Genomic DNA, 17,752 nt, shown 5'->3' with positions numbered 1-17,752 from the left:
CTTTCCCCTCAAGAAGCCTTTCGCTAAGACAGTTCTTGTGGAATTGGCAAAGTGATATTTGGAAGCCCCTAGAGGGCTATGGTGAAAAAGGAAATATCCTTAGATGAAATCTGGAAAGAAGCTTTCTGAGAAACTGCTTAGTGTTCTGTTAATTCGTCTCACAGAGTTACATCTGTATTTCGGGGATCTCTTTGCTAGCCGTGTTTCTGTGGAATCTGAAAACAGATATTTCGGATCCCTTTGAAGACTATAGGGCCAAAGGAAATATCCTCCGATAACAAAGAGAAAGAAGCTTTTTGAGAAACTTTCGTGTGTTCTATGAAATCATCTCACAAAGTTACAGCTTTCCCCTCAAGAAGCCTTTCGCTAAGACAGTTCTTGTCGACTTGGCAAAGTGATATTTGGAAGCCCATAGAGGGCTATGGTGAAAAAGGAAATATCCTCAGACGAAATATGGAAAGAAGCTTTCTCAGAAACTGCTTAGTGTTCTGTTAATTCATCTCACAGAGTTACATCTGTATTTCGTGGATCTCTTTGCTAGCCTTATTTCTGTGGAATCTGAGAACAGATATTTCGGATACCTTTGAAGACCATAGGGACAAAGGAAATATCCTCCGATAACAAAGAGAAAGAAGCTTTCTGAGAAACTGCTTTGTGTTCTTTGAAATCATGTCACAGAGTTACAGCTTTTCCCTCAAGAAGCCTTTCGCTAAGACAGATCTTGTGGAATTGGCAAAGTGATATTTGGAAGCCCTTAGAGGGCTATGGTGAAAAAGGAAATATCCTCAGATGAAATCTGGAAAGAAGCTTTCTGAGAAACTGCTTAGTGTTCTGTTAATTCATCTCACAGAGTTACATCTGTATTTCGTTGATCTCTTCGCTAGCCTTATTTCTGTGGAATCTGAGAACAGATATTTCGGATCCCTTTGAAGACTATAGGGCCAAAGGAAATATCCTCCGAAAACAAAGAGAAAGAAGCTTTCTGAGAAACTTCTTTGTGTTCTGTGAAATCATCTTGCAGAGTTACAGCTTTCCCCTCAAGAAGCCTTTCTCTAAGACAGTTCTTGTGGAATTCGCAAAGTGATATCTGGAAGCCCATAGAGGGCTATGGTGAAAAAGGAAATATCCTCAGATGAAATATGGAAAGAAGTTTTCTGAGAAACTGCTTAGTATTCTGTTAATTCATCTCACAGAGTTACATCTGTATTTCGTGTATCACTTTGCTAGACTTATTTCTGTGGAATCTGAGAACAGATATTTCGGATGCCTTTGAAGACTACAGGCCAAAGGAAATATCCTCCGATAACAAAGAGAAAGAAGATTTCTGAGAAACTTCTTTGTGTTCTGTGAAATCATCTCACAGAGTTACAGCTTTCCCCTCAAGAAGCCTTTCGCTAAGACAGTTCTTGTGGAATTGGCAAAGTGATATTTGGAAGCCCATAGAGGGCTATGGTGAAAAAGGAAATATCCTCAGATGAAATCTGGAAAGAAGCTTTCTGAGAAACTGCTTAGTGTTCTGTTAATTCATCTCACAGAGTTGCATCTGTATTTCCTGGATCTCTTTGCTAGCCTTATTTCTGTGGAATCTGAGAACAGATATTTCGGATCCCTTCGAAGACTATAGGGCCAAAGGAAATATCCTCTGATAACAAAGAGAAAGAATCTTTCTGAGAAACTTCTTTGTGTTCTGTGAAATCATCTCACAGAGTTACAGCTTTCCCCTCAAGAAGCCTTTCGCAAAGACAGTTCTTGTGGAATTGGCAAAGTGATATTTGGAAGCCCATATAGAGCTATGGTGAAAAAGGAAATATCCTCAGATGAAATCTGGAAAGAAGCTTTCTGAGAAACTGCTTAGTGTTCTGTAAATTCATATCACAGAGTTACATCTGTATTTCGTGGATCTCTTTGCTAGCCTTATTTCTGTGGAATCTGAGAACAGACATTTCGGATCCCTTTGATGTCTATAGGGCCAAAAGAAATATCCTCCGATAACAAAGAGAAGGAAGTTTTCTGAGAAACTTCTTTGTGTTCTGTGAAATCATCTCACAGAGTTACTGCTTTCCTTTCAGGAAGCCTTTCGCTAAGACAGTTGTTGTGGAATTGGCAACGTGATATTTGGAAGCCCATAGAGGGCTATGGTGAAAAAGGAAATATCCTCAGATGAAATCTGGAAAGAAGCTTTCTTAGAAACTGCTTAGTGTTCTGTTAATTCATCCCACACAGTTACATCTGTATTTCGTGGATCTCTTTGCTAGCCTTATTTCTGTGGAATCTGAGAACAGATATTTCGGATCCCTTTGAAGACTATAGGGCCAAAGGAAATATCCTCCGATAACAAAGAGAAAGAAGCGTTCTGAGAAACTTCTTTGTGTTCTGTGAAATCATCTCAGAGAGTTACAGCTTTCCCCTCAAGAAGCCTTTCAGTAGTACTGTTCTTGTGGAATTGGCAAAGTGATATTTGGATGCCCGTAGAGGGCTATGGTGAAAAAGGAAATATCCTCAGATGAAATCTGGAAACAAGTTTTCTGAGAAACTGCTTAGTATTCTGTTAATTCATCTCACAGAGTTAAATCTGTATTAGGTGGATCTCTTTGATAGCCTTTTTTCTGTGGAATCTGAGAACAGATATTTCGGATCCCTTTGAAGACCATAGGGCCAAAGGAAATATCCTCTGATAACAAAGAGAAAGAAGCTTTCTCAGAAACTTCTCTGTGTTCTGTGAAATCATCTCACAGAGTTACAGCTTTCCCCTCAAGAAGCCTTTCGCTAAGATAGTTCTTGTGGAATTGGCAAAGTGATATTTCGAAGCCCGTAGAGGGCTATGGTGAAAAAGGAAATATCCTCAGATGAAATCTGGAAAGAAGCTTTCTGAGAAACTGCTTAGTGTTCTGTTAATTCATCTCACCGAGTTACATCTGTATTTCGAGGATCTCTTTGCTAGCCTTATTTCGGTGGAATCTGAGAACAGATATTTCGGATCCCTTTGAAGACCTTAGGGCCAAAGGAAATATCCGCCGATAACAAAGAGAAAGAAGCTTTCCGAGAAACTTCTTTGTGTTCTGTGAAATCATCTCACAGAGTTACAGCTTTCCCCTCAAGAAGCCTTTCAGTAGTACTGTTCTTGTGGAATTGGCAAAGTGATATTTGGAAGCCCATTGAGGGCTATAGTGAAAAAGGAAATATCCTCAGATGAAATCTGGAAAGAAGCTTTCTGAGAAACTGCTTAGTGTTCTGTTAATTCATCTCACGGAGTTACATCTGTATTTTCTGGATCTCTTTTCAAGCCTTATTTCTGTGGACTCTGAGAACAGATATTTCGGATCCCTTTGGAGACTATAGGGCCAAAGGAAATATCTTCGGATAACAAAGAGAAAGAAGCTTTCTGAGAAACTTCTTTGTGTTCTGTGAAATCATCTCACAGAGTTACAGCTTTCCCCTCAAGAAACCTTTCGCTAAGACAGTTCTTGTGGAATTGGCAAAGTGATATTTGGAAGCCCATAGAGGGCTATGGTGAAAAAGGAAATATCCTAAGATAAAATCTGGAAAGAAGCTTTCTGAGAAACTGCTTAGTGTTCTGTTAATTCATTTCACAGACTAACATCTGAATTTCGTGGATCTCTTTGCTAGCCTTATTTCTGTGGAATCTGAGAACAGATATTTCGGATCCCTTTGAAGGCCATAGGGCCAAAGGAAATATCCTCCGATAACAAAGAGAAAGAAGCTTTCTGAGAAACTTCTTTGTGTTCTGTGAAATCATCTCACAGAATTACAGCTTTCCCTAGAAGAAGCCGTTCGCTAAGACAGTTCTTGTGGAATTGGCAAAGTGATATTGGGAAGCCCATAGAGGCCTATGGTGAAAAAGGAAATATCCTCAGATGAAATCTGGAAAGAAGTTTTCAGAGATACTGCTTAGTGTTCTGTTAATTCATCTCACAGAGTTACATCTGTATTTCGTGGATCTCTTTGCTAGCCTTATTTCTGTGAAATCTGAGAACAGATATTTCGGATCCCTTTGAAGACGATAGGGCCAAAGGAAATATCCTCCGATAACAAAGAGAAAGAAGCTTTCTGAGAAACTTCTTTGTGTTCTGTGAAATCATCTCACAGAGTTACAGCTTTCCTTTCAAGAAGCCTTTCGCTAAGACAGTTCTTGTGGAATTGGCAAAGTGATATTTGGAAGCCCATAGAGGGCTACGGTGAAAAAGGAAATATCCTCAGATGAAATCTGGAAAGAAGCTTTCTCAGAAACTGCTTAGTGTTCTGTTAATTCATCTCACAGACTTACATCTGTATTTCGCGGATCTCTTTGCGAGCCTTATTTCTGTGGAATCTGAGAACAGATATTTCGGATCCCTTTGGAGACTACAGGGCCAAAGGAAATATCCTACGTTAACAAAGAGAAAGAAGTTTTCTGAGAAACTTCTTTGTGTTCTGTGAAATCATCTCACAGAGTTACAGCTTTCCCCTCAAGAAGCCTTTCGCTAAGACAATTCTTGTGGAATTGGCAAAGTGATATTTTGAAGCCCATATTGAGCTATGGTGAAAAAGGAAACATCCTCAGATGAAATCTGGAAAGAAGCTTTCTGAAAAACTGCTTAGTGTTCTGTTAATTCATATCACAGAGTTACATCTGTATTTCGTGGATGTCTTTGCTATCCTTATTTCTGTGTAATCTGAAAACAGATATTTCGGATCCCTTTGAAGGCTATAGGGCCAAAGGAAATATCCTCCGATAACAAAGAGAAAGAAGCTTTCTGAGAAACTTCTTTGTGTTCTGTGAAATCATCTCACAGAGTTACAGCTTTCCCCTCAAGAAACCTTTCGCTAAGACAGTTCTTGTAGAATTTGCAAAGTGATATTTGAAGCCCATAGAGGGCTATGGTGAAAAAGGAAATATCCTCAGAAGAAACCTGGAAAGAAGCTTTCTGAGAATCTGCTTAGTGTTCTGTTAATTCATCTCACAGAGTTACATCTGTATTTCGTGGATCTCTTTGCTAGCCTTATTTCTGTGTAATCTGAGAACAGATATTTCGGATTCCTTTCGAGACTGTAGGGCCAAAGGAAATATCCTCCGATAACAAAGAGAAAGAAGCTTTCTGAGAAACTGCTTTGTGTTCCGTGAAATCATCTCACAGAGTTACAGCTTTCCCCTCAAGAAGCCTTTAGCTAAGACAGTTCTTGTAGAATTGGCAAAGTGATATTTGGAAGCCCATAGAGGGCTATGGTGAAAAAGAAAATATCCTCAGAAGAAACCTGGAAAGAAGCTTTCTGAGAAACTGCTTAGTGTTCTGTTAATTCATCTCACCGAGTTACATCTGTATTTCGAGGATCTCTTTGCTAGCCTTATTTCTGTGGAATCTGAGAACAGATATTTCGGATCCCTTTGAAGACCCTAGGGCCAAAGGAAATATCCCACGATAACAAAGAGAAAGAAGCTTTCTGAGAAACTTCTTTGTGTTCTGTGAAATCATCTCACAGAGTTACTGCTTTCCCTTCAAGAAGCCTTTCGCTAAGACAGTTGTTGTGGAATTGGCAACGTGATATTTGGAAGCCCTTAGAGGGCTATGGTGAAAAAGGAAATATCCTCAGATGAAACCTAGAAAGAAGCTTTCTGAGATACTGCTTAGTGTTCTGTTAATTCATCTCACAGAGTTACATCTGTATTTCGTGGATCTCTTTGCTATTCTTATTTCTGTGAAATCTGAGAACAGATATTTCGGATCCCTTCGCAGACCATAGGGCCAAAGGAAATATCCTCTGATAACAAAGAGAAAGAATCTTTCTGAGAAACTTCTTTGTGTTCTGTGAAATCATCTCACAGAGTTACAGCTTTTCCCTCAAGAAGCCTTTCGCAAAGACAGTTCTTGTGGAATTGGCAAAGTGATATTTGGAAGCCCATATAGAGCTATGGTGAAAAAGGAAATATCCTCAGATGAAATCTGGAAAGAAGCTTTCTGAGAAACTGCTTAGTGTTCTGTTAATTCATATCACAGAGTTACATCTGTATTTCGTGGATCTCTTTGCTAGCCTTATTTCTGTGGAATCTGAGAACAGACATTTCGGATCCCTTTGAAGACTATAGGGCCAAAAGAAATATCCTCCGATAACAAAGAGAAGGAAGTTTTCTAAGAAACTTCTTTGTGTTCTGTGAAATCTCCTCACAGAGTTACAGCTTTCCCCTCAAGAAGCCTTTCGCTAAGACAGTTCTTCTGGAATTGGTAAATTGATATTTGGAAACCCATAGAGGACTAGGGTTAAAAACTGAAATATCCTCAGATGAAATCTGGAAAGAAGCTTTCTGAGAAACTGCTTAGAATTCCGTTAATTCATCTCACAGAGTTACATCTGTATTTCGTGGATCTCTTTGCTAGCCTTATTTCTGTGGAATCTGAGAACAGATATTTGGGATCCCTTTGAAGACCATAGGGCCAAAGGAAATATCCTCCGATAACAAAGAGAAAGAAGCTTTCTGAGAAACTTCTTTGTGTTCTGTGAAATCATCTCACAGAGTTACTGCTTTCCTTTCAGGAAGCCTTTCGCTAAGACAGTTGTTGTGGAATTGGCAACGTGATATTTGGAAGCCCATAGAGGGCTATGGTGAAAAAGGAAATATCCTCAGATGAAATCTGGAAAGAAGCTTTCTGAGAAACTTCTTAGTGTTCTGTTAATTCATCTCACACAGTTACATCTGTATTTCGTGGATCTCTTTGCTAGCCTTATTTCTGTGGAATCTGAGAACAGATATTTCGGATCCCTTTGAAGACTATAGGGCCAAAGGAAATATCCTCCGATAACAAAGAGAAAGAAGCGTTCTGAGAAACTTCTTTGTGTTCTGTGAAATCATCTCAGAGAGTTACAGCTTTCCCCTCAAGAAGCCTTTCAGTAGTACTGTTCTTGTGGAATTGGCAAAGTGATATTTGGATGCCCGTAGAGGGCTATGGTGAAAAAGGAAATATCCTCAGATGAAATCTGGAAACAAGTTTTCTGAGAAACTGCTTAGTATTCTGTTAATTCATCTCACAGAGTTAAATCTGTATTAGGTGGATCTCTTTGATAGCCTTTTTTCTGTGGAATCTGAGAACAGATATTTCGGATCCCTTTGAAGACCATAGGGCCAAAGGAAATATCCTCTGATAACAAAGAGAAAGAAGCTTTCTCAGAAACTTCTCTGTGTTCTGTGAAATCATCTCACAGAGTTACAGCTTTCCCCTCAAGAAGCCTTTCGCTAAGATAGTTCTTGTGGAATTGGCAAAGTGATATTTCGAAGCCCGTAGAGGGCTATGGTGAAAAAGGAAATATCCCCAGATGAAATCTGGAAAGAAGCTTTCTGAGAAACTGCTTAGTGTTCTGTTAATTCATCTCACCGAGTTACATCTGTATTTCGAGGATCTCTTTGCTAGCCTTATTTCGGTGGAATCTGAGAACAGATATTTCGGATCCCTTTGAAGACCTTAGGGCCAAAGGAAATATCCGCCGATAACAAAGAGAAAGAAGCTTTCTGAGAAACTTCTTTGTGTTCTGTGAAATCATCTCACAGAGTTACAGCTTTCCCCTCAAGAAGCCTTTCAGTAGTACTGTTCTTGTGGAATTGGCAAAGTGATATTTGGAAGCCCATAGAGGGCTATAGTGAAAAAGGAAATATCCTCAGATGAAATCTGGAAAGAAGCTTTCTGAGAAACTGCTTAGTGTTCTGTTAATTCATCTCACGGAGTTACATCTGTATTTCCTTGATCTCTTTTCAAGCCTTATTTCTGTGGACTCTGAGAACAGATATTTCGGATCCCTTTGGAGACTATAGGGCCAAAGGAAATATCCTCGGATAACAAAGAGAAAGAAGCTTTCTGAGAAACTTCTTTGTGTTCTGTGAAATCATCTCACAGAGTTACAGCTTTCCCCTCAAGAAACCTTTCGCTAAGACAGTTCTTGTGGAATTGGCAAAGTGATATTTGGAAGCCCATAGAGGGCTATGGTGAAAAAGGAAATATCCTCAGATAAAATCTGGAAAGAAGCTTTCTGAGAAACTGCTTAGTGTTCTGTTAATTCATTTCACAGACTAACATCTGAATTTCGTGGATCTCTTTGATAGCCTTATTTCTGTGGAATCTGAGAACAGATATTTCGGATCCCTTTGAAGGCCATAGGGCCAAAGGAAATATCCTCCGATAACAAAGAGAAAGAAGCTTTCTGAGAAACTTCTTTGTGTTCTGTGAAATCATCTCACAGAATTACAGCTTTCCCTAGAAGAAGCCGTTCTCTAAGACAGTTCTTGTGGAATTGGCAAAGTGATATTGGGAAGCCCATAGAGGCCTATGGTGAAAAAGGAAATATCCTCAGATGAAATCTGGAAAGAAGGTTTCAGAGATACTGCTTAGTGTTCTGATAATTCATCTCACAGAGTTACATCTGTATTTCGTGGATCTCTTTGCTAGCCTTATTTCTGTGAAATCTGAGAACAGATATTTCGGATCCCTTTGAAGACGATAGGGCCAAAGGAAATATCCTCCGATAACAAAGAGAAAGAAGCTTTCTGAGAAACTTCTTTGTGTTCTGTGAAATCATCTCACAGAGTTACAGCTTTCCTTTCAAGAAGCCTTTCGCTAAGACAGTTCTTATGGAATTGGCAAAGTGATATTTGGAAGCCCATAGAGGGCTACGGTGAAAAAGGAAATATCCTCAGATGAAATCTGGAAAGAAGCTTTCTCAGAAACTGCTTAGTGTTCTGTTAATTCATCTCACAGACTTACATCTGTATTTCGTGGATCTCTTTGCGAGCCTTATTTCTGTGGAATCTGAGAACAGATATTTCGGATCCCTGTGGAGACTACAGGGCCAAAGGAAATATCCTACGTTAACAAAGAGAAAGAAGTTTTCTGAGAAACTTCTTTGTGTTCTGTGAAATCATCTCACAGAGTTACAGCTTTCCCCTCAAGAAGCCTTTCGCTAAGACAATTCTTGTGGAATTGGCAAAGTGATATTTTGAAGCCCATATTGAGCTATGGTGAAAAAGGAAACATCCTCAGATGAAATCTGGAAAGAAGCTTTCTGAAAAACTGCTTAGTGTTCTGTTAATTCATATCACAGAGTTACATCTGTATTTCGTGGATGTCTTTGCTATCCTTATTTCTGTGTAATCTGAAAACAGATATTTCGGATCCCTTTGAAGGCTATAGGGCCAAAGGAAATATCCTCCGATAACAAAGAGAAAGAAGCTTTCTGAGAAACTTCTTTGTGTTCTGTGAAATCATCTCACAGAGTTACAGCTTTCCCCTCAAGAAACCTTTCGCTAAGACAGTTCTTGTAGAATTTGCAAAGTGATATTTGAAGCCCATAGAGGGATATGGTGAAAAAGGAAATATCCTCAGAAGAAACCTGGAAAGAAGCTTTCTGAGAATCCGCTTAGTGTTCTGTTAATTCATCTCACAGAGTTACATCTGTATTTCGTGGATCTCTTTGCTAGCCTTATTTCTGTGTAATCTGAGAACAGATATTTCGGATTCCTTTCGAGACTGTAGGGCCAAAGGAAATATACTCCGATAACAAAGAGAAAGAAGCTTTCTGAGAAACTGCTTTGTGTTCCGTGAAATCATCTCACAGAGTTACAGCTTTCCCCTCAAGAAGCCTTTAGCTAAGACAGTTCTTGTAGAATTGGCAAAGTGATATTTGGAAGCCCATAGAGGGCTATGGTGAAAAAGAAAATATCCTCAGAAGAAACCTGGAAAGAAGCTTTCTGAGAAACTGCTTAGTGTTCTGTTAATTCATCTCACCGAGTTACATCTGTATTTCGAGGATCTCTTTGCTAGCCTTATTTCTGTGGAATCTGAGAACAGATATTTCAGATCCCTTTGAAGACCCTAGGGCCAAAGGAAATATCCCACGATAACAAAGAGAAAGAAGCTTTCTGAGAAACTTCTTTGTGTTCTGTGAAATCATCTCACAGAGTTACAGCTTTCCCCTCAAGAAGCCTTTCGCCAGGACAGTTCTTGTGGAATTGGCAAAGTGATATTTGGAAGCCCCTAGAGGGCTATGGTGAAAAAGGATATATCCTCAGATGAAATCTAAAAAGAAGATTTCTGAGACACTGCTTAGTGTTCTGTTAATTCATCTCACAGAGTTACATCTGTATTTCGTGGATCTCTTTGCTAGCCTTATTTCTGTGGAATCTGAGAACAGATATTTCGGATCCCTTTGAAGACTATAGGGCCAAAGGAAATATCCTCCGATACAAAGAGAAAGAAGCTTTCTGAGAAACTTCTTTGTGTTCTGTGAAATCATCTCACAGATTTACAGCTTTCCCCTCAAGAAGCCTTTCGCTAAGACAGTTCTTGCGGAATTGGCAAAGTGATATTTGGAAGCCCATAGTGGGCTATGGAGAAAAAGGAAATATCCTCAGATGAAATCCGGAAAGAAGATTTCTGAGACACTGCTTAGTGTTCTGTTATTTCATCTGACAGGGTTACATCTGTATTTCGTGGATCTCTTTGCTAGCCTTATTTCTGTGGAATCTGAGAACAGATAGTTCGGATCCCTTCGAAGACTATAGGGCCAAAGGAAATATCCTCCGATAACAAAGAGAAAGAAGCTTTTTGAGAAACTTTCGTGTGTTCTATGAAATCATGTCACAAAGTTACAGCTTTGCCCTCAAGAAGCCTTTCGCTAAGACAGTTCTTGTGGACTTGGCAAAGTGATATTTGGATGCCCATAGAGGGCTATGGTGAAAAAGGAAATATCCTCAGACGGAATATGGAAAGAAGCTTTCTCAGAAACTGCTTAGTGTTCTGTTAATTCATCTCACAGAGTTAAATCTGTATTTCGTGGATCTCTTTGCTAGCCTTATTTCTGTGGAATCTGAGAACAGATATTTCGGATGCCTTTGAAGACCATAGAGACAAAGGAAATATCCTCCGATAACAAAGAGAAAGAAGCTTTCTGAGAAACTGCTTTGTGTTCTGTGAAATCATGTCACAGAGTTACAGCTTTTCCCTCAAGAAGCCTTTCGCTAAGACAGATCTTGTGGAATTGGCAAAGTGATATTTGGAAGCCCTTAGAGGGCTATGGTGAAAAAGGAAATATCCTCAGATGAAATCTGGAAAGAAGCTTTCTGAGAAACTGCTTAGTGTTCTGTTAATTCATCTCACAGAGTTGCATCTGTATTTCGTGGATCTCTTCGCTAGCCTTATTTCTGTGGAATCTGAGAACAGATATTTCGGATCCCTTTGAAGACTATAGGGCCAAAGGAAATATCCTCCGAAAACAAAGAGAAAGAAGCTTTCTGAGAAACTTCTTTTTGTTCTGTGAAATCATCTTGCAGAGTTACAGCTTTCCCCTCAAGAAGCCTTTCTCTAAGACAGTTCTTGTGGAATTCGAAAAGTGATATCTGGAAGCCCATAGAGGGATATGGTGAAAAAGGATATATCCTCAGATGAAATCTAAAAAGAAGATTTCTGAGACACTGCTTAGTGTTCTGTTAATTCATCTCACAGAGTTGCATCTGTATTTCGTGGATCTCTTCGCTAGCCTTATTTCTGTGGAATCTGAGAACAGATATTTCGGATACCTTGGAAGACCATAGGGCCAAAGGAAATATCCTCCGATAACAAAGAGAAAGAAGATTTCTGAGAAACTTCTTTGTGTTCTGTGAAATCATCTCACAGAGTTACAGCTTTCCCCTCAAGAAGCCTTTCAGTAGTACTGTTCTTGTGGAATTGGCAAAGTGATATTTGGAAGCCCATAGAGGGCTATAGTGAAAAAGGAAATATCCTCAGATGAAATCTGGAAAGAAGCTTTCTGAGAAACTGCTTAGTGTTCTGTTAATTCATCTCACAGAGTTGCATCTGTATTTCCTGGATCTCTTTGCGAGCCTTATTTCTGTGGAATCTGAGAACAGATATTTCGGATCCCTTTGAAGACTATAGGGCCAAAGGAAATATCCTCCGATAACAAATAGAAAGAAGCTTTCTGAGAAACTTCTTTGTGTTCTGTGAAATCATCTCACAGAGTTACAGCTTTCCTCCCAAGAAACCTTTAGCTAAGACAGTTCTTGTGGAATCGGCAAAGCGATATTTGGAAGCCCATAGAGGGCTATGGTGAAAAAGGAAATATCCTCAGATGAAATCTGGAAAGAAGCTTTCTGAGAAACTGCTTAGTGTTCTGTTAATTCATTTCACAGAGTAACATCTGAATTTCGTGGATCTCTTTGCTAGCCTTATTTCTGTGGAATCTGAGAACAGATATTTCGGATCCCTTTGAAGACCATAGGGCCAAAGGAAATATCCTCCGATAACAAAGAGAAAGAAGCTTTCTGAGAAACTTCTTTGTGTTCTGTGAAATCATCTCACAGAGTTACTGCTTTCCCTTCAAGAAGCCTTTCGCTAAGACAGTTGTTGTGGAATTGGCAACGTGATATTTGGAAGCCCATAGAGGGCTATGGTGAAAAAGGAAATATCCTCAGATGAAACCTAGAAAGAAGCTTTCTGAGATACTGCTTAGTGTTCTGTTAATTCATCTCACAGAGTTACATCTGTATTTCGTGGATCTCTTTGCTATTCTTATTTCTGTGAAATCTGAGAACAGATATTTCGGATCCCTTCGCAGACCATAGGGCCAAAGGAAATATCCTCTGATAACAAAGAGAAAGAAGCTTTCTGAGAAACTTCTTTGTGTTCTGTGAAATCATCTCACAGAGTTACAGCTTTCCCCTCAAGAAGCCTTTCGCAAAGACAGTTCTTGTGGAATTGGCAAAGTGATATTTGGAAGCCCATATAGAGCTATGGTGAAAAAGGAAATATCCTCAGATGAAATCTGGAAACAAGCTTTCTGAGAAACTGCTTAGTGTTCTGTTAATTCATATCACAGAGTTACATCTGTATTTCGTGGATCTCTTTGCTAGCCTTATTTCTGTGGAATCTGAGAACAGACATTTCGGATCCCTTTGAAGACTATAGGGCCAAAAGAAATATCCGCCGATAACAAAGAGAAGGAAGTTTTCTGAGAAAGTTCTTTGTGTTCTGTGAAATCTCCTCACAGAGTTACAGCTTTCCCCTCAAGAAGCCTTTCGCTAAGACAGTTCTTCTGGAATTGGTAAAGTGATATTTGGAAACCCATAGAGGACTAGGGTTAAAAACTGAAATATCCTCAGATGAAATCTGGAAAGAAGCTTTCTGAGAAACTGCTTAGAATTCCGTTAATTCATCTCACAGAGTTACATCTGTATTTCGTGGATCTCTTTGCTAGCCTTATTTCTGTGGAATCTGAGAACAGATATTTGGGATCCCTTTGAAGACCATAGGGCCAAAGGAAATATCCTCCGAAAACAAAGAGAAAGAAGCTTTCTGAGAAACTTCTTTGTGTTCTGTGAAATCATCTCACAGAATTACAGCTTTCCCTAGAAGAAGCCGTTCGCTAAGACAGTTCTTGTGGAATTGGCAAAGTGATATTGGGAAGCCCATAGAGGCCTATGGTGAAAAAGGAAATATCCTCAGATGAAATCTGGAAAGAAGTTTTCAGTGATACTGCTTAGTGTTCTGTTAATTCATCTCACAGAGTTACATCTGTATTTCGTGGATCTCTTTGCTAGCCTTATTTCTGTAAAATCTGAGAACAGATATTTCGGATCCCTTTGAAGACGATAGGGCCAAAGGAAATATCCTCCGATAACAAAGAGAAAGAAGCTTTCTGAGAAACTTCTTTGTGTTCTGTGAAATCATCTCACAGAGTTACAGCTTTCCTCTAAAGAAGCCTTTCGCTAAGACAGTTCTTGTGGAATTGGCAAAGTGATATTTGGAAGCCCATAGAGGGCTACGGTGAAAAAGGAAATATCCTCAGATGAAATCTGGAAAGAAGCTTTCTGAGAAACTGCTTAGTGTTCTGTTAATTCATCTCACAGAGTTACATCTGTATTTCTTGGATCACTTTGCTAGCTTTGTTTCTGTGGAATCTGAAAACAGATATTTCGGATCCCTTTGGAGAATATAGGGCCAAAGGAAATATCCTCCGTTAACAAAGAGAAAGAAGTTTTCTGAGAAACTTGTTTGTGTTCTCTGAAATCATCTCACAGAGTTACAGCTTTCCCCTCAAGAAGCCTTTCGCTAAGACAATTCTTGTGGAATTGGCAAAGTGATATTTTGAAGCCCATATTGAGCTATGGTGAAAAAGGAAACATCCTCAGATGAAATCTGGAAAGAAGCTTTCTGAAAAACTGCTTAGTGTTCTGTTAATTCATATCACAGAGTTACATCTGTATTTCGTGGATGTCTTTGCTATCCTTATTTCTGTGTAATCTGAAAACAGATATTTCGGATCCCTTTGAAGGCTATAGGGCCAAAGGAAATATCCTCCGATAACAAAGAGAAAGAAGCTTTCTGAGAAACTTCTTTGTGTTCTGTGAAATCATCTCACAGAGTTACAGCTTTCCCCTCAAGAAACCTTTCGCTAAGACAGTTCTTGTAGAATTTGCAAAGTGATATTTGGAAGCCCATAGAGGGCTATGGTGAAAAAGGAAATATCCTCAGAAGAAACCTGGAAAGAAGCTTTCTGAGAATCTGCTTAGTGTTCTGTTAATTCATCTTACAGAGTTACATCTATATTTCGTGGATCTCTTTGCTAGCCTTATTTCTGTGTAATCTGAGAACAGATATTTCGGATCCCTTTCGAGACTCTAGGGCCAAAGGAAATATCCTCCGATAACAAAGAGAAAGAAGCTTTCTGAGAAACTGCTTTGTGTTCCGTGAAATCATCTCACAGAGTTACAGCTTTCCCCTCAAGAAGCCTTTCGCTAAGACAGTTCTTGTAGAATTGGCAAAGTGATATTTGGAAGCCCATAGAGGGCTATGGTGAAAAAGGAAATATCCTCAGAAGAAACCTGGAAAGAAGCTTTCTGAGAAACTGCTTAGTGTTCTGTTAATTCATCTCACAGAGTTACAACTGTATTTCGTGGATCTCTTTGCTAGCCTTATTTCTGTGTAATCTGAGAACAGATATTTCGGATCCCTTTGGAGACTATAGGGCCAAAGGAAATATCCTCCGATAACAAAGAGAAAGAAGCTTTCTCAGAAACTTCTTTGTGTTCTGTGAAATCATCTCACAGAGTTTCTGCTTTCCCTTCAGGAAGCCTTTCGCTAAGACAGTTCTTGTGGAATTGGCAAAGTGATATTTGGAAGCCCATAGAGGGCTATGGTGAAAAAGGAAATATCCTCAGATGAAATCTGGAAAGAAGCTTTCTGAGAAACTGCTTAGTGTTCTGTTAATTCATCTCACAGAGGTATATCTGTATTTCGTGGATCTATTTGGTAGCCTTGTTTCTGTGGAATCTGAGAACAGATATTTCGGATCCCTTTGAAGACCATAGGGGCAAAGTAAATATCCTCGGATAACAAAGAGAAAGAAGCTTTTTGAGAAACTTCTTTGTTTTCCGTGAAATCATCTCACAGAGTTACAGCTTTCGCCTCTAGAAGCCTTTCGCTAAGACAGTTCTTGTGGAATTGGCAAAGTGATATTTGGAAGCCCATAGTGGGCTATGGAGAAAAAGGAAATATCCTCAGATGAAATCCGGAAAGAAGATTTCTGAGACACTGCTTAGTGTTCTGTTATTTCATCTGACAGAGTTACATCTGTATTTCGTGGATCTCTTTGCTAGCTTTATTTCTGTGGAATCTGAGAACAGATAGTTCGGATCCCTTCGAAGACTATAAGGCCAAAGGAAATATCCTCGGATAACAAAGAGAAAGAAGCTTTCTGAGAAACTTCTTTGTTTTCTGTGAAAACATCTCACAGAGTTACAGCTTTCGCCTTAAGAAGCCTTTCGCTAAGACAGTTCTTTTGGAATTGGCAAAGTGATATTTGGAAGCCCATAGAGGGCTATGGTGAAAAAGGAAATATCCTCAGACTAAATGTAGAAAGAAGCTTTCTGAGAAACTGCTTAGTGTTCTGTTAATTCGTCTCACAGAGTTACATCTGTATTTCGTGGATCTCTTTGCTAGCCTTCTTTCTTTGGAATCTGAGAACAGAATTTCGGATTCCTTTGAAGACCATAGGGCCAAAGATAATATCCTCCGATAACAAAGAGAAAGAATCTTTCTGAGAAACTTCTTTGTGTTCTGTGAAATCTTCTCACAGAGTTATAGCTTTCCACTCAAGAAGCCTTTCGCTAAGACCGTTCTTGTGGAATTGGCAAAGTGATATTTGGAAGCCCATACAGGGCTATGGTGAAAAAGGAAATATCCTCAGATGAAATCTGGAAAGAAGCTTTCTGAGAAACTGCTTTGTGTTCTGTTAATTCATCTCACAGAGTTGCATCTGTATTTCGTGGATCTCTTTGCTTGACTTATTTCTGTTGAATCTGAGAACAGATATGTCGGATCCCTTTGAAGTCCATAGTGCCAAAGTGAATATCCTCCGATAACAAAGAGAAAGAAACTTTCTGAGAAACTTCTTTCTGTTCTGTGAAATCATCTCTCAGAGTTACAGCGTTCCCCTCAAGAAGCCTTTCGCTAAGACAGTTCTTGTGGAATTGGCAAAGTGATATTTGGAAGCCCGTAGAGGGCTACGGTGAAAAGGGAAATATCCTCAGATGAAATCTGGAAAGAAGGTTTCTGAGAAACTGCTTAGTGTTCTGTTAATTCATCTCACAGAGTTACATCTGTATTTCGTGGATCTCTTTGCTAGCCTTATTTCTGTGGAATCTGAGAACAGATATTTCGGATCCCTTTGAAGACCATAGGGCCAAAGGAAATATCCACCGATAACAAAGAGAAAGAAGCTTTCTGAGAAACTTCTTTGTGTTCTGTGAAATCATCTCACAGAGTCACAGCTTTCCCCTCAAGAAGCCTTTCGCCAGGACAGTTCTTGTGGAATTGGCAAAGTGAAATTTGGAAGCCCATAGAGGGCTATGGTGAAAATGGAAATATTCTCAGAAGAAATCTGGAAAGAAGCTTTCTGAGAAACTGCTTAGTGTTCTGTTAATTCATCTCACAGAGTTACATCTGTATTTCGTAGATCTCTTTGCTAGCCTTATTTCTGTGGAATCTGAGAACAGATATTTCGGATCCCTTTGAAGACCATATGGCCAAAGGAAATATCCTCCGATAACAAAGAGAAAGAAGCTTTCTGAGAAACTGCTTTGTGTTCTGTGAAATCATCTCCCTGAGTTACAGCTTTCCCCTCAAGAAGGCTTTCGCTAAGACAGTCCTCGTGGAATTGGCAAAGTGATATTTGGAAGCCCATAGAGGGCTATGGTGAAAAAGGAAATATCCTCAGACGAAATGTGGAAAGAAGCTTTCTGAGAAACTGCTTAGTGTTCTGTTAATTCGTCTCACACAGTTACATCTGTATTTCGTGGATCCCTTTGCTAGCCTTATTTCTGTGGAATCTGAGAACAGAATTTCGGATCCCTTTGAAGACTATAGGGCCAAAGGAAATATCTTCCGATAACAAAGAGAAAGAAGCTTTCTGAGAAACTTCTTTGTGTTCTGTGAAATCACCTCACAGAGATACAGCTTTCCCCTCAAGAAGCCTTTCGCTAAGACAGTTCTTGTGGAATTGGCAAAGTGATATTTGGAAGCCCGTAGAGGGCTATGGTGAAAAAGGAAATATCCTCAGATGAAATCTAGAAAGAAGCTTTCTGAGATACTGCTTAGTGTTCTGTTAATTCATCTCACAGAGTTATATCTGTATTTCTTGGATCTCTTTGCTAGCCTTATTTCTGTGGAATCTGAGAACAGATATTTCGCATCCCATTGAAGACCATAGGGCCAAAGGA

This window comes from Macaca mulatta, chromosome 15 (assembly GCF_049350105.2).
Source record: "Macaca mulatta isolate MMU2019108-1 chromosome 15, T2T-MMU8v2.0, whole genome shotgun sequence".
NCBI classification, from domain to species: Eukaryota; Metazoa; Chordata; class Mammalia; order Primates; family Cercopithecidae; genus Macaca; species Macaca mulatta.
This window is presented reverse-complemented; position numbering follows the sequence as displayed.